At 40.1% G+C, this 26014-nt stretch overlaps 1 long non-coding RNA gene across 1 annotated transcript; it reads left to right on the top strand.

The window, feature by feature from the left end:
- Window positions 1-1376: 1376 nt before the first annotated feature.
- On the top strand, window positions 1377-24455 carry LOC309840869. Its single transcript, XR_014298831.1, has 4 exons — window positions 1377-1542; window positions 17658-17718; window positions 22622-22693; window positions 23515-24455. It is a non-coding gene; the product is annotated as an uncharacterized lncRNA (long non-coding RNA).
- The last annotated feature ends 1559 nt before the right edge of the window (window positions 24456-26014 follow it).

A 26014-nucleotide genomic window follows, 5' to 3' on the forward strand; every position in this document is an offset into this window, starting at 1 on the left:
ATCCCACTGAGCCCTGCCCCAGACCACTCATGCAAGCCTGCCACTGACTCGGGCTGTCACGTGACATGATCTCGTTTTTCTTTGTCTAGGATGTATTAATTTCTTCTCCTTCTAGTTCCAGTGACTTCTGACATTGGTGGAATTCTATCTTCTTTCCATATTTTTCCTGACCAGTAGGACCACACAATTAATATAGGTATTAAAATGATATCCGATTGCATCCTGTGAATCTCACAGCTTCTGAGGCAGAATGCCTGACAGTTTTACAAAGGCTTCTATTGTTTAAAGTGATGTTTTAAAACACAACACTGATGGAATCCTCAAGGTTTAGACGAAAGAACAAATATTTTGGGAGCACCTGCTATGAGCCAAGTACTTTATGTACATTATTGCATTTGTCCTCCAGCACCCCTTCAAAGTGTTTATTTTTATCCTTACATTCAAACGTGGAAGGTGAGTTCACCATGTTTGAAGGTTCTCAAGGCCAAATGACTAATAAAGGGTAGAGCTAGAACTAGATTTTGGACTGCTTGCAAAGTTCAGGATCCTTCCACTATGCTACTTCTCAGGTTTTGAAAGTTTTATAACCTGGCTCTCTGAACAATGGACTAGTCTCCTCACTTCTGCACCTTGACAACCAAAACTTTCTAGTGTAAACCTAATCTTTCCAGACAACCACAAGGCTCAAAAGCAATCCTGTTCCCCTTCCCCTCATACTCCTTAAACCACAGATTAAGATTAAGATTTAAGGTTTCCAAGGATTTTCCTGACAGCAGCAAATTAAGGGCAAGCTGCAGGACAAGTTACAGCCACAGCCTTGGGCCAATGTTCCAGGGTCCTGAGGGGTTTGTGTAATTCAAATCCCGACCTCGACCTCGACTTAAGGTGATGGGGCCAGGGTTGGTGGCCCCAGAATGTGTCATTTTGTTGTGTTGATTATTTTGAGCTGAAGACAATCAAGGCCCAGCAGACTTAAGAGCTTTTACCTCTCCCTTAACTGTCCAAAGGAATTTGAAAAGGAAGTCTGTAATAGGAGAGAACTATTACCAAAGATAACTTTTTTTTTTTTTTTTAAACATGAGAAAGACTTCTCTGTATAGTATGGCAAACATTTATTTACCAAACATTTGTTCTTCCCATTTTCCTGTGAATTGTCTTCTTCCCTTTTGCAGTCCCAGATCCCTATTTCTGTTCTCCTACTTTGGGACGGCCTTTAAGCCTCAGCTACCTGTCAAGGGAGAGCCTCTCATTTTGTGGTGCTCCCATAGATACATAATTAAAGTTCTTTTTCTCCTGTTAACGTTTTACGTCAAGTTAATTATTAGATCAGTCAAAAAATTTGGAAAAAGAAAGAAAAGTATTTCTCCCCTGCAGTTTTAGTGCCCAACCTAGGGCTGTCCAGGGGCTGGCCAGTGCTCACTTCAGAGCTGCTAACAGGGGGAGATCCTGAGACCCAGATCTGACAGAAGCTGGCAGAAGTTAAGAGTTCTTACCATGTCAGTCTCCAAAATCTGTCTGCCGGGTCTGTTGAAAGTGAAAAAGGTGAGAATCCTTTTCTTTTTTTCTGAATTTAGATTAGCAGAAAAGAAAACACTTGTGTGAGGTAGATACTTGGGTCTAACAACTCTGGTAAAGATCTTTTCCGAGTACTCTTGATTTCTATTGATCATGTTCCTCCTAGAAATGATGGTTGTTTTCTTTTATCTTTGTCTTTTGTGTCATTTGTTAAGAGGAAAAACCAGAGGGTAGAGTACAGGCAGAGGTCCTTTAAGTCTATTGTTTGAGCTGGCCTCACAGACTGCACAGTTCATGGTTGGTTCTCACCAGAAGGTGTATCTGTTTAGATGAATTTTGCTGTGGGTCCCCTCTGAAAAAACCAGCTGAGTTTTTCCTTTTGTCATGCTCTACGTCCTGAGAGATTTACTTTGTAGTGGGTGAGAATATTCTCTCTGGTGTCTCCCATCTGGGAGTGTACATACTAGTGTGCATCTAGTGGCCAGTCCAGTGGACTGGATCTGGGACGTGAAGTCACAAACCACACTTTTTGTTGTTATTCAGCTGTGCCCACTCTCAGTGGAGTTTGTCTTGAGGGGTCCCAGTCCACAAGGGCCTTTGATGTCTCAACCTTTGCTGTCTTGTTAGTGGCGGAAAAGTCCCATTTCTGTAGCGGCTGCCTGGTGTCACAGATTAGGTGGTCTGTACTTGAAGGTGTCGAAAACCAAACTCTGTGCTTCAGGACCAAAATATAACTCGCAGACAGAGTTTGGGATAAAGAGGAATGATAGCATTATTGCTTAGCTGGGCAAAGGAGGCTGCAACAGGCTTTGACCTTCAAAACCTGCAAGCCCTTCCAGAGGAAGGGACTGGGGCACTTCATAGGGAAATACAGGCTCCAGCTGGTTTTGACAAAAATTGTGTATGTGCTACCAGCCTCCTTCCTCAGATCTTTAGGGTGGTGTGAGGTTCCTGAAATAAAAAGCTGAGAAGGGAAGAGGGGAGGTTTGCAGAAGAGTGGAAAACGGTTACTTTAAAAAATGAAGCTTCACTAAGGCATTAGTGCAGCCATTTTGATTTTTGTTCAACTTTGTTTTTAAGTGGTATCAAAGGCGTCTTATATTTCTGAAACACTGTTCTCTCTACACAGTTCTATCACTGGTGACAACAAAGGCCTTCACTTTCTTAGGCTAACTTCGGGAGTGAACTTTCTGGATCATGTGAGGATTGCATCTCTTATACTCTCTTGTGGGACACTTCTTGTGCCCTTGGTCAAGCCATAAAAAGGCTCTTGGTTTGATTTGCTCTTGAGATTAATAAACTCATCAATGGCCAGGGAATGAACTTTTTTTTTTAAAAGACTATTTGTGCATTTATTTGAGAGTGTGTGTGTGAGAGAGGGAGAGAGAGGGAAAAGCAGAGGGAAAAGAGGCAGACTCCCCACTGAGCAAGGCTCCATTCCAGAACCCTGGGATCATGATCTGAGCTGAAAGCAGAGACTCAATGGACTGAGACACCCAGGTGCTCTGGAATGTATCTTTTAAATTGAGGAAGCTTCTATATTTGAAAAAAAAAAAAAAAAATCCTTGAGATCTCCTTTTTTTTTTTTTTTTAAAGATTTTATTTATTTATTTGACAGAGAGAGAGATCACAAATAGGCAGAGAGACAGACAGAGAGAGAGATGAGGAGAAGCAGGCTCCCTGCTGAGCAGAGAGCCCAATGCGGGACTCAATCCCAGGCCCCTGGGATCATGACCTGAGCCGAAGGCAGAGGCCTAACCTACTGAGCCACCCAGGCGCCCCAGAGATCTCCTTTTAAACAATCATTTTATGGGTATCTATGGAAAGACCAAATTAAAAAGTGGATACAAAGAGGTATAATGTCTTATCCTGGGGGCTCCCTTAACAAGGTGAAAGAAATTAAATTTAGATTAAATTAAATTTAGAACAAAATTAAAGTCCACATACAATGAAAATTCCCCTTTTTAAAGTCTGGGCCCATAGCCTCGGCAAATTTCCTTAACTTCCAAAATTCTTCCACTTTGCCCAGAAAATTCCTTACACACTCTGCTGCCTGTTTCAGCTTCCCTTCTGCTACAAGATTTACACAAAGCACTCCAGACTAATCTCTAGGCCCAAGGTATGCATTCTTTCTCTGTTCCTTAAAGATGTAAATCTTACCATGTCTTTGAAATGTAAACACCACGTGAGGTAATTAAAACTCTGCCCAGACTGAAAAAAAAAAAGGAGGTGGGGTGGGGAGGAAGAGACCTTTTTAAAGTACAAACTGCTGAAAAGTCTCTTGTCCAGATTCTAGACTACAGCCTCCTACTAAAGATCACCAGTCAAGAACAATAAAAATACAAACAATACAATACAAATCTTGAAGTCTTCTCCACATATAGTAAAACGTTTTAGCCATCTTAAGCTCCTAAACTCAACTTTACTCAAACAAGTACTATGAACTAGTGAGTTTTATATTGTTATACATGATTCATTGCTGAAATTTCAAAATGAAAGTCATAAGATCTCTGTGTTTATCAATATGTTTACATATGTCTTTTGGATGTACATTATAGATATGGTATTTTTCTACCTCCAGATGTTGTTGCCAAAATTACTTTTTGAAGGGCCTCATTTAATTGACTTGAAATAGGTGCTTATAAATTAAATATTTCTAAATCTCAGAACTGTACCAGAAATGAAACTGAATATTTTTCAAGTCACATGATCTAGGACAATTTTTTGGTAAAAAAGACTAGATTCTTTAAACTTAAACTAAAACTAAACTAAACTTTAAACTTAAACTAAACTTAAACTATTAAGTTTGTTGGTTCAGTGAATACAAACATGTTTTTAGGGATATCAGTGTTAAGTATATAATACTTGTACTTCACCTATGTTTACTAAGAATAAAATAAGTATATGTTATCTCTGTTACAAAATGTCTCAATAACAACAACAAAATAACTTAAGATGAGACCCAACTGCTTCAATGTCTCCTGAAATTTTCATGAGTGATCTAAGTATGATTGTTAACAAGTAAATTAAATAGATGTGAATGAAATAAAAAAAATTTCGGTGGAGTTTTCAGTAATGTTGTTTTATGGTATGTGTATTCAAAAATAGTTACCCAAATCTCTTTGGTGACTTCCACTGATAAGAGTTTTCCTAAGGTAAATTAAATGGTAGAATTTTATTGATTATCTGAATCATTTCCAAATAAGATAAAATTCTAAAACATTAATTAATAAATGTAAGCTTTCTTTTATAGAGGAGCTGAAGATATTTGGGTCCATTAGTAAACAAAGTCTGTGCCATACAAAAAATTTACTGTAGGAAAACACATATTTTCAAAATTATACAAAGTATTTATAAATTTACCAAGCCACAGAATGCTAATGTAAAAGATGGCTCATAATTGTTTGTTTTTAAATTTTGACTAAAAAAACTAAGTTTCTTAAGGGTTAAAATTCTAATATATGGAAGTAAAGCTGCTAGAAATAAGGGACACTTCTCCAAACACAAGGAAAGCACGATGCATGTTTTCAGAGATGAACGGAAATGCATTTTTGTTGAGGGTAAAGAAAGTAATATTGTCCTAAAGAAAGGCTAGTTATTTCAAAATGAAAAAGAGGAAAAACACGACAAAATCTGAATGTAAAAAAGAAAGTCATAGAAGGTTTGTGGAAAAGGAATCTTTGGAAAGAAATTTTAATGTGTGGTCAAGCTGGCTAAGATTAGAATAAGTCTAATTAAAGTAAATAAATTTTTTTTAAAATTTAAACTTCTTTAAAAATAAGTTTTAATGTCAAGAATAAGTGGGTGCAAAAATTAGGATCTAGTTTTTTCTCTATTAAAAGCATAAAGTTTCTTGAATTATTAGTGTGTGTTTGATAAGAGGTTATAAAATGTTTTCTTTACCTTTTAATGTAATGTATCTAGAAGACAAAGATTTTGTGTCTTGTCAAAATAATTTCCTCATTGTCCTTGTTAGGTTTTTGATTACTTAAGAAAGCTAAGTCTTTTCTATTAATATAATTAATATTTTTAAACAACTATTTAACTTTTTGTATTTGCCTTTGAAGTTTTTGTTACTATGTTTAAATGGATAACTAAATATTGTTTCACAGTGACCCATGATCCTCTTTGAACAAAGGTTTAAAAATCTGACATTTTTGATAAATTTCCCTCAAATTAAATTCTAATGAAGTCTTTTGACCTCGAACTAACTTTGCAATTATATACAAGGTTCTGGAAAACTGCAAAAGAGTTGTTCTCTCTCCTTATTTAAAACAATAAAACAACCCCCCCCAAGGTGTTAAACTAATTAATCTTTTTTGATATATTAAATTACATGAAGGTCTTGTCAAACAAAAGGTAAAATAAGCCTTCTTCATGTTGTATTGTATAGGTTTATGTTAAAAATATCCTATAAATTGCATGAAATTCCTAGAAATGCACTATGTCCTAATACAACGTTATCAGTCATAATTCCAATTATTATCATCAAATGTTATGTGTCACAGAAATAAACAAATTTCTTTGCCAATTGCATTGTAATAAACTCTCATCAGATCTTTAATCATGGCCATTTTTAGGTTTTTTGACATTTATATGCTGTTATTTTTTACTCTGATGCTTTTGTGAAAGTGTTCGCAAAAGTGCTTCATCTCCAAGAAGACTCTTGAAAAGTACTCTAGAATACAGAATTCTGATAACTCTGAGTTTAAAAAAATTGAACTGGGTAAGAATTTCTAGAACTAATGAAAAAACCAAATTCAAGTAGAACAAATATTAATAACATGGGACTGAATATTTGACTTGAGAAGTATGATTATAATTTTTTATGACTTTTTTGTTTGGAATATTGTTGATTTTTATACTAGCAGCAAGTGGAAACTAGTATATGTAATTATTTTTGCATACTGGTCATTTAGAGTTACTTTGCTAAATGATCATTAATTCTAATCATTTACCTGTAGATTGTGTTAAATTTTGCATATAATGTTATTGTATCCTCCAAGAATAATGCAAATTTTTTTTTCTTTCGAAGCATATACATTTTATTTAGTTTTGTTGCTGTTTTGATGATTTGATGTTTTTGATTTTGATTTATTGTACCAGATAAAACCTCCAGGGGAAAAAAATATATCATTTACAGCTAGTGATAATGAGCAACCTTGTCTTGCTTTGAAACTCACAGGAAAATTCTACCAAGTTTTAGCATCAAACATCATTAAACATTATAAATGGTATGCTGTAGGTGTTTATTAAATACTTTTTATCAAATAAAAGAAGTTCCATTAAAAAAATTGCTAATTTAAAAAAAATGATTTGTTTTTCCACATTTAAAGAAACCCGTTGAGGCTGCTTTTAGGCAGCCACAGGCTTGAGCAATGGAAACCTGATTAAGGCCCAAGAGCCAAGAGTGACCAGGGGCTAAATGCAAACAGGCTCATTAGGCGACCCACCTCCAAATATCCGTAAGTCCTAGTTGACCACGGAGCTGCTTACAATCAGGCACAGGTACCAAAAAAGGAAAATTCCATACATTCCCGTACCGCCTCACTCTCCCCACCGCTGCCTAGCGTCAGATGGTCTCTCTTCTGTCCTGCTTACTGCTCCCTTACAACACAGTGTATTTATTTGAATACAGTGTATTCAACAAATCCTATGTCCTTTGTTCTTTCACTGTTTGAGCCACTTGCTTCCACCTGATCAGGGCCCCTACATTTTTTTTTTCTTTTTTCTTTTAGGCTACTTAGAACTTAGAGCAATTTGATAAAATATACCTTTGTGAAGAAAGATGAAACATTTATCTTTTCCCCTTTGCTTGATCCTTCCAGAATTCAAAAACTCTCAGTGAGTATTCTTATTTTCATGGCAATATAGTTACTCACACGTGTTCAACTTGTGATCCTTATAGCAAGACGCACTTAGAAACATTGGTTATAGCACCAAGGATTTGACTGGGATGTCATATATGAGAAAAAAAAAAGACCAGACAGCTTTCAGGAACTAGGGACTAAGATTGACTTTATTGAACAAATAAAGCCCCTTGAAAAACCAGTCTGGTACCTTGCTTACAGAGTTCCCAGCAGCCTTACTAGGTGTAAGAAAGGGTACTTCCTGGCAGGCCCAGGAACCTCAGGGTATTTTGAAGACCTCAAGAAGAGCGAAATTCTCACAAATCTACAGGTATTACAGGGGAAGTCTGACAGCAAGTCCTCAGTTTGGCTGCTTACCTCCAAGAAGCTGTTAAAAGTCCAATCTGAGATTCCTTATAAAAAGCTCCAGCAAAACAGATAAAAAAGATTCTATGTAGCTGTTATTCTTGCTACACTTACATAAATAATCAAGCCAAGTTTATTGAAATGGACGATTTGCAAGCAAAATACTTTACTATGGTTCTTTTTAATAAAAATAGGAGTGAATTGTAGAGACAAAAATTATGTTTCTGTAGAAAGTGTAATAGAACTCATGGAAATTAGATTCTAGTCTGTTAATTGTCTTTTGAGGTTTCATTTTCTACCTGAATTCTTCCAATATTTGGCTGTAATTCTCCAAACTAGCATTCCTAATTGTTCTCCTATCCTTCTGACTTGGAATCAGTAAGAACTAAAGCCGTCTTTTTTCTGAAGCTGTGCAGCTTACAGCTGGACAACTGAACACAAGCCACAGAGGAGTCACCACCATAGCTCATATCTAGACATGTGGCCACTGCCTGCCCTCACTCCATCTGAAGATGCTTTGAACTTGACATCTAGAAATCTTCTTGACTGCCTACCCTCAGAACTCAGAAACTGGTTTATAATTTGTTCCAATCATTGACCATTGTTTTTCTTTTGTTTCCAAAAGGTATTCTGAAAAGATATTTCCATGGAAATACCTTGTTAAGTATCTGATTTCTTGCACACTAGAGGCCTAACTTTGGGATCCCAGCTGCATCACCACCTCCTAAAATGATACCTCATTGTTTGAGTGAACTGACCTAATTTCAAGACTACAAAATTAATTCAATGAAATCATGGAGTGATCCACCAGCTCAGCTTTTAATACATGAAATGTTCAAGGAGGTTTTCAGAGGAGGGAACTGATGGGGTTCAGTATAGTCCTTCCCAGAATGTGCTGCTTTGGCATGTGGACTATTTGGAGCTGAAGGCAGTCAAATTCAAGAGATTCAAAAAGGGCTTTTTATCTCCCCCTTAAATGCCTAAAAGAATTTAGCTAAGAAGCCTATACCAGGAAGAAAGCTATTTATAAATATAATTTGTTGGTGTTGTTTTTTGTTATTTGTATTTTTTTTTATTAAATAAAAATTCTACACAGAGCATGGCAAACATTTGTTTACCAAACATTGTCTTTTTTTTCATCTTCCTGTTAACTGTCTTCCTCCCATTTGAAGTTGCAGACCTCTACCCTCTTCTCAGGTCAGGACACATAAACCTCAACTACCTGGCTGTTAGAGAAAGCCTCTCATGTCTTTGTGGGGCTCTCATGAGAATGCAATTAAATTTGTTTTTCTTGTTAATCTGTTTTATGTCGATGTAATTATTAGACCAGCTAAAGAACCTAGAAGGGAAGAAAGGAAGTGCTGGCACTCCTTCCACCTTGTCCTAGTAATATTTGGCTTTCTTCCATCCCTAGGAGGTATTCAAACAGTTGTAGAAATTAGCACTTTCTGCCTCCTACATTTCTTCGCCTTATTTTCTGTTTGCCCAGGTGAGAACTGCTCCCTTGACAGATCTAAAAGTCTCAGTGCGTTTAGGACTCACAGCTTCTTAGGGAAGAAGGTGGGAACTGAGGCCCATGCGCTCTAATCATTGAGTCAGTTCTTGGGCAGTGCACAGGCCAGATGAATGACATCTTTCAGTTATCCTGAATGATTGCCTGAGAGGGAAGAAGAATTCTTGACTCTGGAAGTAGGGTGCATTTGTAGAAATTTACTGTGCACTTTGCTGAGTGTTGGACCCAACAGTGGGTAGGCTTCTAGCAGAGTTTCCAACAGATGGTTGCATGTGAGTGACACCTGATGTGGAGACCCAGTGTCAACCCACAGTAGACTGAATCCACAACAAAAAGATACCGGGATGAGGAAAAGTGTCTTTGAGTTCTATCCTGGCTTTCTCATTGACTAGTTGTGTGATTTAAGACTGAACTGTAAATTATGCTCCCTCTCCCCCACCCCATTACTTAGAATTTTTATTTTAGTCAGTTAAAAAGTGCTCTTTTAGACTTAGACATAGACTTTAAAAAGTCATAAATTATTTTCAAAAATAATTTGAAATAATGAAAATATGAGTGAAATAAACTTATTAAGGTATTCCTAAAACTTCTTTACTTTTCTGAAACTTTTTTGACTTAGGCATCTAAAAGCTACATTTTTCTGCACAATTATTTTAAATGCCAGGTAAGGTTGTAATGGCATGTTGATTGAATGGTGGCAAGTAAGGTGCCTCACCAGAACGCCTGAATTCTGCCTGACTAATCACATTCACAACAAGTCTTCTGAGATTCCTAAGGCCCTACACACCCAAACAATAGCTGAAGAAGTATAAAAGTGTCATTTATCTGTCAGCACTGATAACTTGTATCAAACTAAGAACTCTAACAAAAAATCCTTGAAGTCCTTGTCATGGGGGGAACTAAATAAAGGCTTTTGCTTTGGTCTTAAATCTCAATTTGGGACCACCTTGGTCAGGTAGGGATTAATGTAGGAATAATGTGGGATTAATGTTGAGTTATCTAAAAGGTAGAACTGTCCATTTTGCACCAAGAGATTTTTCCTGAAGTTTTTCTGGTGTTCTGGTTTCTTTATCGAAGAATTAGATCAGAGCACTGTATATAGCTTCAGGCAGTGGGACCAGATCCACTCTCTCAACTGGCATGGGTACCAGTTGCTGGGCCAGGGACAACAGCTTGAATCTCAACTATGGGGTTGGGTCAGACAGTCAAAAGGAGATGCCTGAAAGAGAGTCAGTGACTCAGTGGAGCTCCATTGTTTTCTGGAAAAGAAAAGCTGTTCCACATTAATAGCCACATTCATCCTGTAGACAAAAGAACATTTGGTGAGATGATTCACCTTCCCTCTCCCAGCCATGCCTTCCCTTATCACTTCACAGGATGCCAAACAGACAGAAGGTATTTAAACCTGTTGGCTTAGGCCCAGTTTTTCATCCTACTTTAGAAAACCAGCACTGTTTCCTTTTCGTTATGGAGACCAGGCAGGGAAGCAGGAATAGGTAGGTATTAATGATGGAAAATGAACCTTTCTCCCAAATCAATTAAAAAAAAAAAAAAATCAAACTTCATGTTCTTAAGTGGCCTTGAGAAACCTTGGCTAAAGTTTCCTGTTAAGTTCCCAGGAATAGTTAAGAAACTACTTAAAGCAAACTTAGGGTGATCTTAGCCATCTGTACTTATCCAAGCAAGTGAACTGGATTGGGACACCCTGTGAGGCCAAAAAGATATGAGTATGGCTGTGTTTCAAAGTGGTTACAACCATGGGTTTGGAGCCACAGAAAGCTGGATTTGACTCTTGGCCCTGTTACTTATTCTGTGAGACTGGGCTCTCGGTTCTCTTAGAACCTCAGTTCCCATCTCCAGAGACAAATGATAACAATCCCCACCTCAAGAGTGCTGGCTCTTCTTGGGCAGTCAATAAATGATAGCTTTATTATTGCCTAGGGAGGGAAGACTAGGGGCAGATGACTCAGCACAAGACTGGGCATTTAGCGTAGAAATTCCTCTTATATTCCACTGCCTTTCCCCCCACTGCACATTCTACTCATGTCTATGAAATCTTGACAAAGTGTAGTGTCTTACCTAAAATGATATAATGGAGAAAACATTACTGGGTATGGTGAGATGTGGCGAGTATATGAATATGTGGTAAAGCAGGAATGAGAATAAGTTTATAATTCTTTCTTACTGTGACAGTGCCACCAGCAGGTGAAATTGATTGTAGTGAGGATAGTTGGCTTTTTTTTTCATTTTCAGGATAAAGATATAAGTCTTTGGTTTTTAAAGCTCCCCAGCATTTTTCTAGCCTTAATCAAAACCAACAACTATAGAAATAATTGTGTTTCTATAAATATTAGCAGTAACTGAATACCTCATCTATAAAAGGGAGTATTCTGAGTTTTATTCAGTCCTCATCATTAAGAGTTAGGACATTAAGAGGAATATTTGTGAGTTAGCAATAATTTGACAGAAGTAATAAGTTTCCTGGGGTCACAGAATGTTAGAACTCGTAGATACTTCAAAGATCATTGGACTTGGGGTGCCTGGGTGGCTCAGTGGGTTAAAGCCTCTGCCTTCAGCTCAGGTCATGATCCCAGGGTCCTGGGGTCGAGCCCCACATCGGGCTCTCTGCTTGGCGGGGAGCCTACTTCCTCCTCTCTCTCGTCCTGCCTCTCTGCCTACTTGCGATCTCTGTCTGTCAAATAAATAAATAAAATCTAAAAAAAAAAAATCATCGGACTCAATCACCTGATTTTTATAGTTGGGAATATTAGATCCAGAAGGTTAAAGTGGCTTGTCCAAGTTTATATACCTATGAAAGGCATACTGGGGATTAGGACCCTCTCTCTCAATATAAATTTTACTACATCCTGCTGATTTGAAGAAAGTGCTAATAGACAGAATGATCACAGAGGACCTTGCATGAGACACAAGATGTTTGTATGGGAAATATTTGAACTGGGCGATGACACAGAGTGGTACTTCATACAGATTGAGCTGGTGGTGATAGGCAGGAAGGATGGAAGGATTAAGCAGAGAGACCAGTTAAAGAAGCCTCAGATCTACAACAGCTATGAGATAATAGGAATTGAAGTGGTAGGAGAGCAAATGAAGAGGAAAGGATGAGTGTGAGAGAGAGAGGCTATGGGGGAGTCAGGCAATGAGAGGGGATGGAGACAAAGACTATGCTGGAAGTCCAGAGCTGACCAGTTGTCCATGGAAGAAACTACCTTATACTTTCCTCTGGCTTTTGTGGTCACTTTCCCTTAGCACTTCACTTATGTGTTCATTCTTCCTTTTGACAAACATTTCTGAGCTTGTGGAGGTGTTCCATATCCCCCCCAGCCAGTGATCAACAGAAGGTGATGGTCCTGTTGTTTTCTTGAGATCTGCCCCTTGAACTTTTCTTGGTCAGAGTTGTTAGAGGAGAAATAAGGAGAACCGCTTGGTTATTGAAAAGGAAAAAAAAAAACAAAACCACAACAAAAAAAACCCCAAACCAACAACAAAAAAAACCCCTGATTGTCTGGGAGGGTGTTGAAAAGGCAGCAAGATTTCAAATGGGAGAAGGATCAAAGTGTCTTGAGAAGGGAGGAGGCGGGCCCTGTGCACACAGAAACTCCTGGTTCTTAGGGAGAATAAAAGATCCCAGTGTGATGGCAACAAAGGGACTCTTGTGCATTCACAGCCTGGGGCCTGCAAGGGTGATGAACAGCATTGGTCCCGAGGCCAGGCTGGGGTGGCTCTAGGCTCAGAGTCCTGCCACTACCCAGGAGAGTGGAAGGGCCCATGTGTCACCTATCAGATTGAGGGCAGATGCTAAGAGCTCCTTATATCTGAGGGAGACCCAGAGACCACAGCTTTAGAAGGCTGAGGGCTGCCATAGAGTTGAGTCGATGCTTTCCTTCCCCTTCATTCTACCGGTCATTGATTCCTATCCCCCCCCCACCCAATCTTTGGATACCCTTAATAATTATGGTTTGCCCTTCTTCACTTCTTGGCTATTGTGACTGTTTTTATTCCAAAGGTTTAGTCTTACCAACTGGAACTTGAGCAAATAATAGTAAATAGGTCAGAACACACAGACTGACTAGTAGATTGGTTCTAGCCGTATGGAGAAGTATTCTGTCATATCTAGGCCAAGCATAATGGTTCTACGCACAAAGGAGACTTCAAAATGGCTTAGCTTAATTTTTGTTTCTGTCTTCCAACGATACCAAGGGAAAATAAGATATAAGGAAGTCCAAGAAAGCAGGTTAGGGAAATATGGTCAAAAACTCCAAGTCAAAGAACTTCCTATTTACCTTTCAAAATGTGTAACTTTTGTAAATGTCCTCTGGTTGCCTCTTGTACCCTTTGAGGTGAGGGGTTATGGAGAAATGCTTTGGAACCCTTGCTCTGCTATTTCTTAGTATGGGATTTTGGGTAAATTATTGAATTTCTCTGGACTTTATTTTTGATCTGTAACCTACGTATAGTATCTACTTAGCATAGTTCTAGCAGGACTATTTAGCAAGTCTCTGGCAAAGAGTAGGTGTGAATTAAGATTGGTTCTGGGTGAGACCAGTTCAGATTTAGGACTTGGTATGTAATTAATCCTGTCCTCTCAGAGTTGTTTCCTTCTGGCATCAAGGAAAATTAATCTCAAAGAAATGGGATTATCAGGAAAGAGATGACCATGTGGTGGGAATTGCCATGTTCGAGTTCATCCCAGAATTCACCTCCCTCATCATGCTGCCTTGTGTTGTCACGGCACCATGAATGGTGCCCATTTAAACTTTATTATAGGAAGCCTGAGGGCTGGGCAGTGTGTGGTTAGGAAATTCATGTCCCAGCAGGAAAGAGTCATTGACTTGTGCAAACTACAAGTTGAGCCAGGAATGCAACCCAGGCATCCTGACTCCCCACCCTATGCCCAATGATAAGGCCCATTCCTGTGTCATATATCTGGGGTTGGACATCTCTGGAGCCAAGAGGGTGACATCAGGGCATCTGGTGAGCTTAATCTGCTTCTCTGATTTGAATGTAGAGAAGTGATATCGGAGTTCCAAGGGAATGGCTTTGCAGCCTGGGTTTCTCAGAGGCCAGTGGTGGGAACAGGTCCTTCCCTGGAGACTAGAGGGAGGCAGCCAGCTTTCAGAATTCTCCACAGGCAAGGGCGGGAAGAACCACTGAAGCATTGAAGGGGAAGGGAGAGAATGATTTATGGGTAAAACCTAAATGAGCAGAACTTACAGGCTTGACCTCAGCACCAACTGAGGGGCGTGGGAGAGCATTCTGCAAATATTTGAGAAGCATTGGTGCCAGAGAACTGGATGATTGAACCTGGATGGAAGGGAAGGGAAAGAGCACAGAGCTAAGTCTGTCAAGAAAATCTTTCCCAGAGCCTCCTCCCTTAGGAACCCTTGTCTGTTTGGGCATCTCCCCATGGCAAAGGGTTTAAGGGCTGACAAATTCCAGGATACAGACCACATGGGCCAGAGAAATAGACCTAGATAATTTCTCCAGTAGAGAATTTGGGCGGAATGCATGAAGAAAGAGGCAGTGAGAACAAGATGAGTGGGATAGTCCTGCCCTTTCTTTTTATGTTCTAATTGGTTTTCTGAAAATCCCTGTTAATTTGTGTTAGTCCTGGCTTGTTCCACCTTCCCCCTGGTCCCTTACCTATAATATCTTTGTGTGTGTGTGTTTGCGTAGGGTGTGTGTATGTGTGTGTGTGTATGTGTACTTCAAATTCACGGTAGGCAGTTCAGATTCCTTCAGGAAGCCCATCCCAACCTCAAGTGGCACATTGTGGTCATTACAGTGCCCCCCCACTCCTCTCCAACCTGTCCCTGCCTGCCTGAAAAGCCAATACATTCAGCGTACCAAAGGTTCTGAGCTATACTTGGTAAAGAAATACTTTGAATTTTGTTTATCCTAATATTTCCTAAATATGTTTGATTTATGAAATTCTACTTTTAGATAAATATTTTACATGTTGGCTGAGAGCCTTCTCACTTGATGATTCATGTATATACGACTGGCACCCCCAATAGCATCCTAATGCCTCAGTGGGAAAGACGGCACATTCCAGTTCCTTTGTACCTTCCATAACACACACCGAACCCTAGGTGCTCACATTTGGGCTTAATTAAAAGACAAGAGGAGCACAAGAAAAAAAAAATGAAAAAGAAAATGACAAAACTGAGAAAAAAATTTTTTTCAGTGGAAAAATTTTGTAATACATACAAAGGAATGATATCTTACACATGGAGAAACTTTTGTAAATCAGTAAGAAAAACAATGACTGCTGCAACAGAGATGCTAAAAGTCATGAATATTCAACTCACAAAAGAAGAAATATACAAAGCTTATATAAATTGGGTAAGTCTAAAGCTCACAGATATAAAAAATATGAAGATGAAGTATTATTTTAATTAAACTGGGAAAGAAGAAAGAAATGCATTAGTGAAGTTATAGGGAAATAAGCAATCCTTTATATTGTTTACTTTTGAAAAAGTTTGTATATAACTATTTCCTCCAAGATGTGCTAAAAATAGGAATTTCCCCATCATGAGCCATTTATCAAAAATGTTATTATTGGCTGTATAATATTCCACAATATGGAGTGTCAGAATTCATATAGTTGCCATTCTGACCGGGCATTTAGGTTATTTCCAAGGTTTTGTCTGATCTCAGATTATGTCCTTATATTATAATGTGTTAGTTACATTGTGCTATGTAACAGATAGCCAACCAAATATTACATGACTCAAAACAACACTTGTAGTTAAATTTGGTTTCTACGGGTCAAAATATGATAGGGCACAGCAGAGGAAATTGTCTCTATTCAATGATTTCTGGAACCCCATCTGGAAGCCCAGAAGCTTGGGGCTAGAATCACCTGACATGCAACTTTCTCACACGTCTGCCATTGGCGCTTAACAGGGCTGTTTGCTGGAACCCCCGCATGTAGCCTCTCTGTGTGGTTTGGGCTTCCTCACAACATGGCCAAGGAATGCCCTTGGAAGCCAAGGGCAACTGAGAAGGGTATTGCACTAGCTTACTCTTGATTTTGTAACAAATTAACACAAATTTAGTGGCTTAAAGCAACATGAATTTATTCTCTTATTGTTCTGGCAGACAGAAGTCTAAGATGAGCCTTACCAGGCTAAAATCAAAGTCTTGGCAGTGATGTGTTCCTTTTGGAAGCTCCAGGGGAGAATTTGTTTCCTGGCTTTTTCCAACTTCTAAGACTGCATTCCTTGCATTCCTTGGCCTGTGGCTTCTACCTCCATCTTCAAAGCCAGCAGAAGAACACATGAGGAAGTGGTGATGCAACATGGAGGCTTAAGTGGGTAGGAGAAGAATCAATGAAACAAGATGGGATTGGGAGGGAGACAAACCATAAGTGACTCTTAATCTCACAAAACAAACTGAGGGTTGCTGGGGGGAGGGGGGTTGGGAGAAGGGGGTGGGATTATGGACATTGGGGAGGGTATGTGCTTTGGTGAGTGCTGTGAAGTGTGTAAACCTGGTGATTCACAGACCTGTACCCCTGGGGATAAAAATATATGTTTATAAAAAAAAAAAATTAAAAAAAAAAAGAAGAACATCTTGGTTCAGCGGTCACATTACTTTCTTCATCTGCTTCCCTTTAACAAGAAGAGTTGTGATTGCATTACAGAGTCCACCTGATAATCCAGGATAATCCTCCCATCTCAGCTTCCTCATATCTGTGAATTATTTTGCCATTTAAGGTAACATTCACAGAATGGTGATTGCCAGAGGGTGGGAGGTGAGGGAAATGGGGAGAGATTGGTCAAAGGACATAGACTTTCAGTTATGAGTAAATTCTGGGGATCTAATGTATAGAGTGATGAATATAGTTAATAATACTATGTTACAGGGGTGCCTGGATGGCTCAATCAATTGACTGTCCTACTCTTGATCTTGGCTCAGGTCATGATTTCAGGGTCCTGGGGATGAGCCCTAGGTCAGGCACCATGCTCAGTGGGGAGTCAGCTTAAAGATTCTTTCTCTCCTCCCCCTCTGCTGTTTCCTCTGCTTGCATCCTCTCTCTCTCTCTCAAATAAATAAATAAACATTTAAAAAATATTGTGTTATATACATTTGGAAATTTGCTAAGAGAATAGATTTTAAGTGTTCTCTCCAACACCCCCAAAACAAAAAAACATGTGAGGTGATAGATATGTTCACTGACTTGATTATGGGAATCCTTTTACAATATATGAATATATGAAATCATCATGTTGTACCCTTGAAATATATTAAAATATTATTAGCCAGCTATGTCTCATTAAAACTGGGGGAAAAAAAGGTAGAAGTCACAGGTTCTAGGTATTAAGATCTACATATATTTGTGGATCAATTTTCCGCCTGTCATAATGACCAAAATTTTTTCTCTCTTGCAGTTGGATTTATGGGAAGCCATATAGTCATACAAGGACTGCTGCATACAGAGGTGGAGTACTGGTGGGTACTGGTGGGTGACATGGGATCACCTGCTCATGCAGCATACTCATGCCCTCTGGTCCTGCTCAAGTTTAGTCCCAGAAATACCCTTTCCATTTTGGGTGTATTGTTGCTAGGCACATCAGCTTTATGACTTGGTGGGTCTGATGGAGCACAGCCTATAATAAGTGTGGTCAAGTGTATGGTCAATTGGTATCCAATGGTCAAACATCTGTCTCTACCAGGACTCAGTAATATGCTAAGAACTGGGCTCAAATAATTAATGAATTCCTGCTGCAGATGGCATAGCCTTGCTTCAGAAGTCCAAAGGTCTGCATTCTAATTTTTCCACTGAGGCTCACCATAGTATCTATTATGCTGCATCTTTTCCCAACACTGACACTATTAACACCACAGGGTGTGCCAGATCATATGGCTTGAATGTCAAGGCTTTTAGCACCATGGCTTGGCTCTACCACAGAGGCCTTTCCTATTCCAGACTTCCTCTAGGCTTCCTGGCAGCCTCGCATGTCACCCAGTGTAAGAAAAAGGGGAATATTTCTAGGTGCAGAATGTGTTACATCCGAAACTCATAAAAGCTTATCAGGTACTGTAGGTGCTAAGAACGTAAGATGGAGCGATTTGTTTTTTACTTTAGAAGGATATCCTGCTATGGTTCTTACTATTGGACCCTAAAAACTTAATTGAAGTGGATGATCCTTGAATCTTCATAGGTTTTATAATCCACCCCTGGAGCACATGTGTCTTCCCAATGCTTCTTGCTTGTCCTTCCCAGTCAGCATAAGGTGCTGATGCAATGGATCAGTGTGATATTTTGTGGGTTAAAGCAGTCAGATGTCTTTGGATTATGTTGTGGAAGAGGGTGGCAGAGTTAACATAACCTCATGGAAAATCTATGAAGGAATATTGTTTTCTGCCTCATATAAATGCAGACTGTTTCAGATTTTCTTTTTTGATTAGAATATAAAAGAATGCATTTGTAAAATCAATGGTTACCTACCCTGAGAAATATTAATTTACTCTAGGAACAGGTTACTCTGGACACAGCAGCTACAATTGGGACTCTTAAGCATTTAAGGCTTTAGTGATACACAGTCATTCTCCAGGATCTGTTGTTTTCTGTAGGGGTCAGACTAGCAAATTAAATGGAGACATTATAGATACTATAGACCCATCATCCTGTGGGTTATTAATGGTGATACACATCCTGCCTTTCTCTCAAGGATATGATATTTAGGCCGAGGGCTAGGGGGTAAAAATTCTGAAGTTTCCAGGGCGCTTGGGTGACTCAGTCAGTTAAGTGTCTGACTTCGGCTCAGGTTTTGATCTTAGGGTCCTGGGATTGAGTCCCGCATTGTCTGTCTCCACACTCAGTGGGGAGTCTTCTTCCCCCTTTCCCTCTACGCTCCCTTTACCCTTCTTCTCCCTTGGCTGGTGCTCTCTCTCATATAAATAAGATCTTTAAAAAAATACATAAAAGTGACCCATAGATCAGTTTTATTAAAAATAATTCTAAGGTTTCTAATTACCGTTTCCCATTATGATAGTGTGGCTTATGCCATAAGCCAGGGATCCGGGATGGGGGTTCCTCCTAGTGTCATGTACATAATTATATCCTTGGAGAGTGTGTGAGTTGAGTCTGAACCTGGTGGGCCCTCTGTGAGCTGAACTTTATTTAGCCATTTATTACCTGACTCCAGAGACCTTAGTTCTAACAGGGAAGCCATAATGGTGCTTTGGGTCTCTGGATATTAATATCAGCTTAGACCCTATGTGCAATTGTCCTTAAAAATTCTGGTTATTTCTCTTTCCCTGATATACAGTCACCTGAGTAAAGGCCTGTCAGGACAGTCTGGAAAATCATGTGCTCTGTATTTGCAATGGTGTTGCGGGGTCTTTCCTCCTAGGAATCCAGTCATTTGTCCCCTCAATGGTTCCAATGAGGTCTGGAAACTGAACAAGTGACAATGTTTTTTATTTGAGCTGAAGGTCTCCCTTTAGCCTCCTGCTCCTTTTTTGGATTATAGGTATTAAGCAGCACCCTTGTTGACTCTGTTTCTTTGGAGCTCTCTTATTCCTACAAATATTAATAAACCCAACTTTGTGACTGCCTTTTCTGCCATCTAATTGAACTGGAAATCCTGTAGTTCATTTGCTAAATCTGGCAACCTTGGCCCCTGCCAATCTTCTCAGTGCTTTATAGAAGAGGGGTTCCCTTCCATAAGAAGGTCTTTTGGCCTCACCTACTCTACTCCAGCTCATGCACTTTCCTCAGCCTTCTCACACCTCCCTCAATTGTCTTCCAGGGCAACTTGAGCATTTCCAATTCTTTTTTGTTTTTTTAAAATTAACATATAGTGTATTATTTGCTTCAGGGGTACAGGTCTGTGAATCATCAGTCTTACACAATTCTACACTTTTGGTGGCAATGCAGGCTGATGGAGCCAGTCTGGAAAGCAGTATGGAGATTTCTCAAAAAGTTGAAAATAGAGCTACCCTATGGCCCAGCAATTGGACTACTGGGTATTTACCCTAAAGAAACAAATGTAGTGATCTGAAGGGGCACATGCATCAGAATGTTTATAGTAGCAATGTCCACAATGACCAAACTATGGAAGTCCATCGACAGCTGAATGAATAAAGAAGATATATATATATATATATATATATATATATATATATATATATATATACACACACACACACACACACACACACACACATATGTATATATATATATGAATACTATGCAGCCATCAAGCATTTCCAATTCTTGTGTGGCTACTACCTTTCCACAGTCTTAAGAGCCATCCCAGCAACTGTTTGGCCCATCCCCTGGGGTCATTTCTAGGTTGTTAAGTCCATTAATGAGAGAAAATGCCCTGAAGTCAATTAATGTTTGCTCACCCAGTCTTATACTTTGACTACTTTGATCAAGTGTCTTCAAACTCAATCCCAAGAGTGCGCTTCTGGATTCTGCTGGTATGTGTATGCTAATTTTTGCAATGCTTTCAGTGTATAGTCTTTTTACTCCCCTGTCAGTCACAGCATATCCTTAGTTGTGTTGTTCTGGAATTTAACTCTAGTTATTGGTGTAGAAACCAGGGAGAGGCATGGGGTCAGCTTCTAAGGGGAAACCTATTGCCTTTGGAGAGATGGGCTTGAAGCATCATTTATCACTGAAGTGCTGGCTTTTTTTTTTTTTTAAAGATTTTATTTGTTTTTGTTTTTGTTTTTTTTTTTTTGAGGGAGAGTGTGAACACAAAGGGGAGGGCGGTCAGAGGGAGCAGGAGAAGCAAGCTGATCAGAAAGCCTGATGTGGGGCTCGATCCTGGAGCTGAAGGCTGATGCTTAACCTCCTGATCCACCCAGGTGCCCTAAAGTGCTAATTTTTAGTAGGGAAGTTGGGCTACCTCAGCAAGCCTAGAAGCTCTGGGGAGGAGGGGAAGACTGAAGGGTCAACATTTTTCTTTAGGAAGTTCCTTAACATATTTTGGGGTCCAAGATTTTGCCCACCAGGGCTCTTCTTTATGCATAATAGATTGACTAAGTATTCAAATATTTCTGGAGCTCTGTGAGACTAGCAGTGAGACACTGAGACTGCCACTTAGCTGTGTTTGTTGTTTCATTACAGGAGATGAGGGCCTCACTGGGACTACCCTAGAGGACCTCTAGTTCTCATACTTAGACTTTGTTAGTAGCCCTCAGTCTCTGTCCCTTTGCAGGATATTTCTATGACTTAGCAGTAATTAGCCAACCCTGAGTCTCTGTAGACTGTTCTTCCCATATTTTTATTTATTTATTTATTTATTTATTTATTTATTAGAGGCAGGGGTGCAGAGAGAGACTCTTCAGCAACCTCCATGCTCAGCATGGACCCCAACACAGGGCTTGAATTCACAACCCTGAGATTTTGACCTGAGCCAAAATTAAGAGCCAGATACTTAACCAAGTGAGCCACCCAGGTGCCCCTTCCCATATTTTAAAAAATATCACAACATTCCTCTCCACTGGAACATTTTCAAGCGTGCTATTGATGAAGCTTTAGCAATTTGAACCACTATCTCATGCTAGAGACTATCTATATGCTTCAGCTACCAACAAGGATGGTGGAGGTAGGGATCCAGTCTCAAACCTTCATCTTTTACTTCTTGGACCACTTCAGGGGCACTTGTATTGGAAATATTCTCCGAGAAGCAGATGCCATGATAAGGTGAAAGCAAACGAGGAGGGAGCTGGGGGAAGCTGGGAGAGCAGCCAGCCTGTAATACAGTTCTGTCCTCTGTGGAAGGTAAGAGGAAAAGAAAGAAGGTTGGATGGAGGTATCTCACTCTGCAGTAAAGTTCTAAGAGAGTTCAGCATGCTTGTAAGTTCAGCTAAATTAGCTTGTTAGAGGGTCAGGCCTTCTAGGTGCAAGCCTGTTTAGAATCCTCCCTGTGCTCCATCACTGGGTAGGAACAGCCCATTAGAAGTGTGGCCTCAGAATGTAAGTAGGGATGGATAGCATTCAGAGCACAGTAGCTGGGCTTTTCAATTATGTTCCTGCAGTGGGACACACAAGCGGTGCCTTTCCATGGTTTCCATATGGACCATGTCCCCTGGGACTCTCTAGAGTCTCTTTTGTCCAGGTCAGGAGATCTACTAGCATGATCTTAATTCTTCTAGAAGTTTTAACAGACGGTGTTACACCCTTGAAGTGGTCTTTATCTTGAGCTCAACATGCCATATTGGCTGCTTCCTACATTTCGCCTATGCTTAATTTAATTTAATCTCAGCTATGTTTTAATTTGAGAGCTTTCAATGGATACAGAGACTGGAGATAAGAAATTGTGTTATTTATATTAATTCTAAACTTTGAGTGCAAATTGTTCAGTTCACTTCTAAGTTTGTCTCTGTTTTATAGGATCTTACCATATATAGTGCAAGAAGTCAACTCATGTTTTCAACAATCTGCCCAAGTTCACAAGTTCACTAGGTATGCTTGTTATCTCCCAAGTTATGGTTGGATGTACGTTTCACCACTGTATAATACAAGTTGTCATTTTTCTACTTCTCCCTACTGTCCAGTTTCAATGCCATGTATTTTGGTTTTTTGTTATAGCAGAACCCAATTTTTTAAGTCAGTCATATCAATTTCTATATCATTGAATTATTTATTCTATAATAATGCATAAGAAAAATCACAGAACTCTCATACAACAATAAGCATTTGTTAATCTCATGTTTCTCTAGGTTAGCTGGTTTAGGCTGGACACAGTTGGGGCAGCTCTGCTCCACGGGTCTCATCCCTTTCTCGGGATCAGCAGGGTAGCTTGGCAGGTTCTATTCAAGATGATGGTAGAAGCACAGGAGAACAATTTCAACTGCATTAAGTCGTCTTAACCTTTTGGGTTACTGAACTTGATAACATTCAATTGGTCAAAACAAGTCACACAGCCATGCCCAAAGCCCAGGGGCAAGGTTGCATACTCTGCTTGTGGAGGTGGAGAGAGGAGAGAATAAATATCTCCAAAAATAATCTCTTTGAACCACAGGTATCAACTCTTACCACCTTTGTTGCAAAATGTATTTCCCGAGGTCAAAATTTGCTTTCAAAGATTTTTGAAGTAAAAGAAATTTGCAATGTCCTAGAACTAGAAGGTTATTTTTATAAACACTTGTGAGGCTACTTTAGACAACTTTTTGAGTCTTTTTGAATAGTCTAAGATTGTAGGTAAAGAGATGGGTTTGTACCTTACATGCCCTGCGAAGAATGGATTCCTTGTTGAAATTCTACCCTTTTCTTTTGTATCTTAGGACTCCAAGGTGAAGCCCTCAAAAGCTCTAGAAGTCTACCCATCTACTGACCCCAGGAACAGACAGACAATGACTCTCTTTCTGCTACTGTAAGACTTTATTCTTTTTCAAGTTCTCATTTCTTGACCACTGACTCTGTGTCAAGTGTTGGGTTAAGCGCTTCAAATGTGGTATCTCATGGAATCATCATCACCATGCTGTGAGGCTGTTGTTACTATTGGCCTTATCATAATCCCTTCTGGATGTAAAGTAAGTACGTCCCTAAGGCCCCAAAAAGACTTGAACTTGGGCCTCTCTGACTCCACAGCCAGTGTTTCTATTCTTATCAATATTGCTTTTTGCTTGCATCCTGCCTCGGTCACCTCTTCCATCAAAACAGAGACATCTTTACTGCCCCGGAGGTCCTTAAGATCCCAATGAAATCAACAGAAACTGCTAATGCAAGGGATTTGACTATTGTCTACTATAAGAGGAATAAATTGTGTTGGGATGTTTTGTTTCAGCCTAACATTGTGTCACCATAAGAAAGTACAGTTTTCTGGAGATTTGGTTACTGAACTTGCCAAGAGGAAGCACCCCCCTGACTCTGGTCTGTGTTGTGGAAGCACTGGTAGCAATGGAAAGGAAGGGAGTCCCTCCCTGTGGGATGCTCCCTTCCTCTTCCTGACAAAAAGTGCTGCTTCAGGAGGCTCTGTATTGCAGGGCAGGGGGTCACAAGAGGAGGGGTGGTGAAAGATTTATTTTCAGCTTACCAAAAGGCAGGGGATCCCTTTGGAAGTTTTGTCTGGGGTCTCAGGCCATCTTTACACAGCCACCTATGCAGAACTCTCCGAGCACCCTGCTCCTATAATTAATTTGCTCTGAACTCTCTTCCCCTTTATTCCATAATCCCTGCCTCACTCGCACTGTGACAACTGCCCAGTGTAGCATCTCTGGCTGGCTTCTTTGTCTTGGCAGTAAACTTTCTATCTCCATCTCTGAGGGGTTTGTCCTCGTTTCGGTGTTGGAAACTTCTCACTTTCAAATTACCCAGTCGGTTTCTGGAGAAGAATGAGATAATAGATCTGAAAATCCTGTAACAGAAGAAAGATGAAGAATGAAGAGAAAGACCCAAAGCATTGTCCCCTCTCACAACCCATGGGCATTTCGTAGAAATAAAGAGAGCCTGATTAGTCATAAAAAGTGGAGGTGTTTGGGAGAAAGGGGGCAGGGAGGGAGATTTTTAATTTTAGATATGGCCCTTTCTCAAGGGAGCATAGGAATCTGAACTTTAACTCTCTGAAAGTTGGTAGCAACATCAAGCTGAGGGCCTTGAAACTTTTTAACACAGAAACTCAGAAAGGTCTTAAAGGTTAAAAGTTCACCTAGAGGGGCGTCTGGGTGGCTCAGTGGGTTAAGCCTCTGCCTTCGGCTCAGGTCATGATCTCAGGGTCCTGGGATTGAGCCCCGCATCGGGCTCTCTGCTCAGCAGGGAGCCTGTTTCCCTTTCTCTCACTCTCTCTCTGCCTGCCTCTCCATCTACTTGTGATCTCTCTCTGTCAAATGAATAAATAAAATCTTAAAAATTAAAAAAAAGTTCACCTAGGCCAACTCTCCCCTGCTTCGCATTTCTCTTTCCATCTGATGCTTGGTTCTCTTTGATGACTTCTCTTCTGCCATCTGGTTGAATATATCCTATTTGGGGGTAAGGGATGTGACGAGTATCTGCAAAATAAGGAAGAAGGGATTTATAGCATTTTGCTGTGCAGAAGAAAGAGCAGGAAGCAGAGGGGGTAGAAAGCTACTGAGCAGGGGACACTCAGAAGCTTGCAGTCAGTGGGACATGTGCTCTGAATCCCCTGGACTGAAGAATGGGACACATTCACCCCAACTACCCTTTTAATAAATGGCAACCCCCCAGCAGGAAGTTGAATTTCCCCATACAAAGGTTTATCAAGCACTGCCTTAGCTCTAGCACACAGTTATTCCCAATGCTCAGAAAATCTGAAATGATACAGAGGGGCGCGGGGATGGTGAATAGGGGAGGTGGGGGAGTGAGGAAGGGAGGGTTGGAGGGGCTGCACTGTGGGCAGGAAAAGATGGAGAGAAGGTGGGAGGAAAGGGAGAGAAAAAAGAGGAAGAGGTGGGGCAGAGGGAAATGGGTAGAGGGAAGGCTGAAGAGAGAGAAACAGAAAGACATGAAGAGACACTGAGATACTCAGTGTATCAAAGGGAGTGGCAGCGAGTCTAGACAGGGAGAAAATTGTGAAGAGTTAAAGGAAAGTAGAAGACCAAGGAAATGAAGTAAATGACCTGGATGGCTATCTACTGCAGGAGGGTCTGTAATGGGACCATCCTGGCTCCAGATTTCTGGATGCCTTGCTTCATCTCTTGGGCAACCTGACTCCTCCCAGAGGAGTGGCTCCCAGGCTGGGGAACTTGGGCAGGATACAGAGGGAAGTGGGTACTGCATGAGGAGGGCTGTGGAAGTTGAGTACTGACATGAGGCACTGGCCTGAAT

Source organism: Mustela nivalis, assembly GCF_964662115.1.
Source record: "Mustela nivalis genome assembly, chromosome: 9".
Classification (NCBI taxonomy): Eukaryota; Metazoa; Chordata; class Mammalia; order Carnivora; family Mustelidae; genus Mustela; species Mustela nivalis.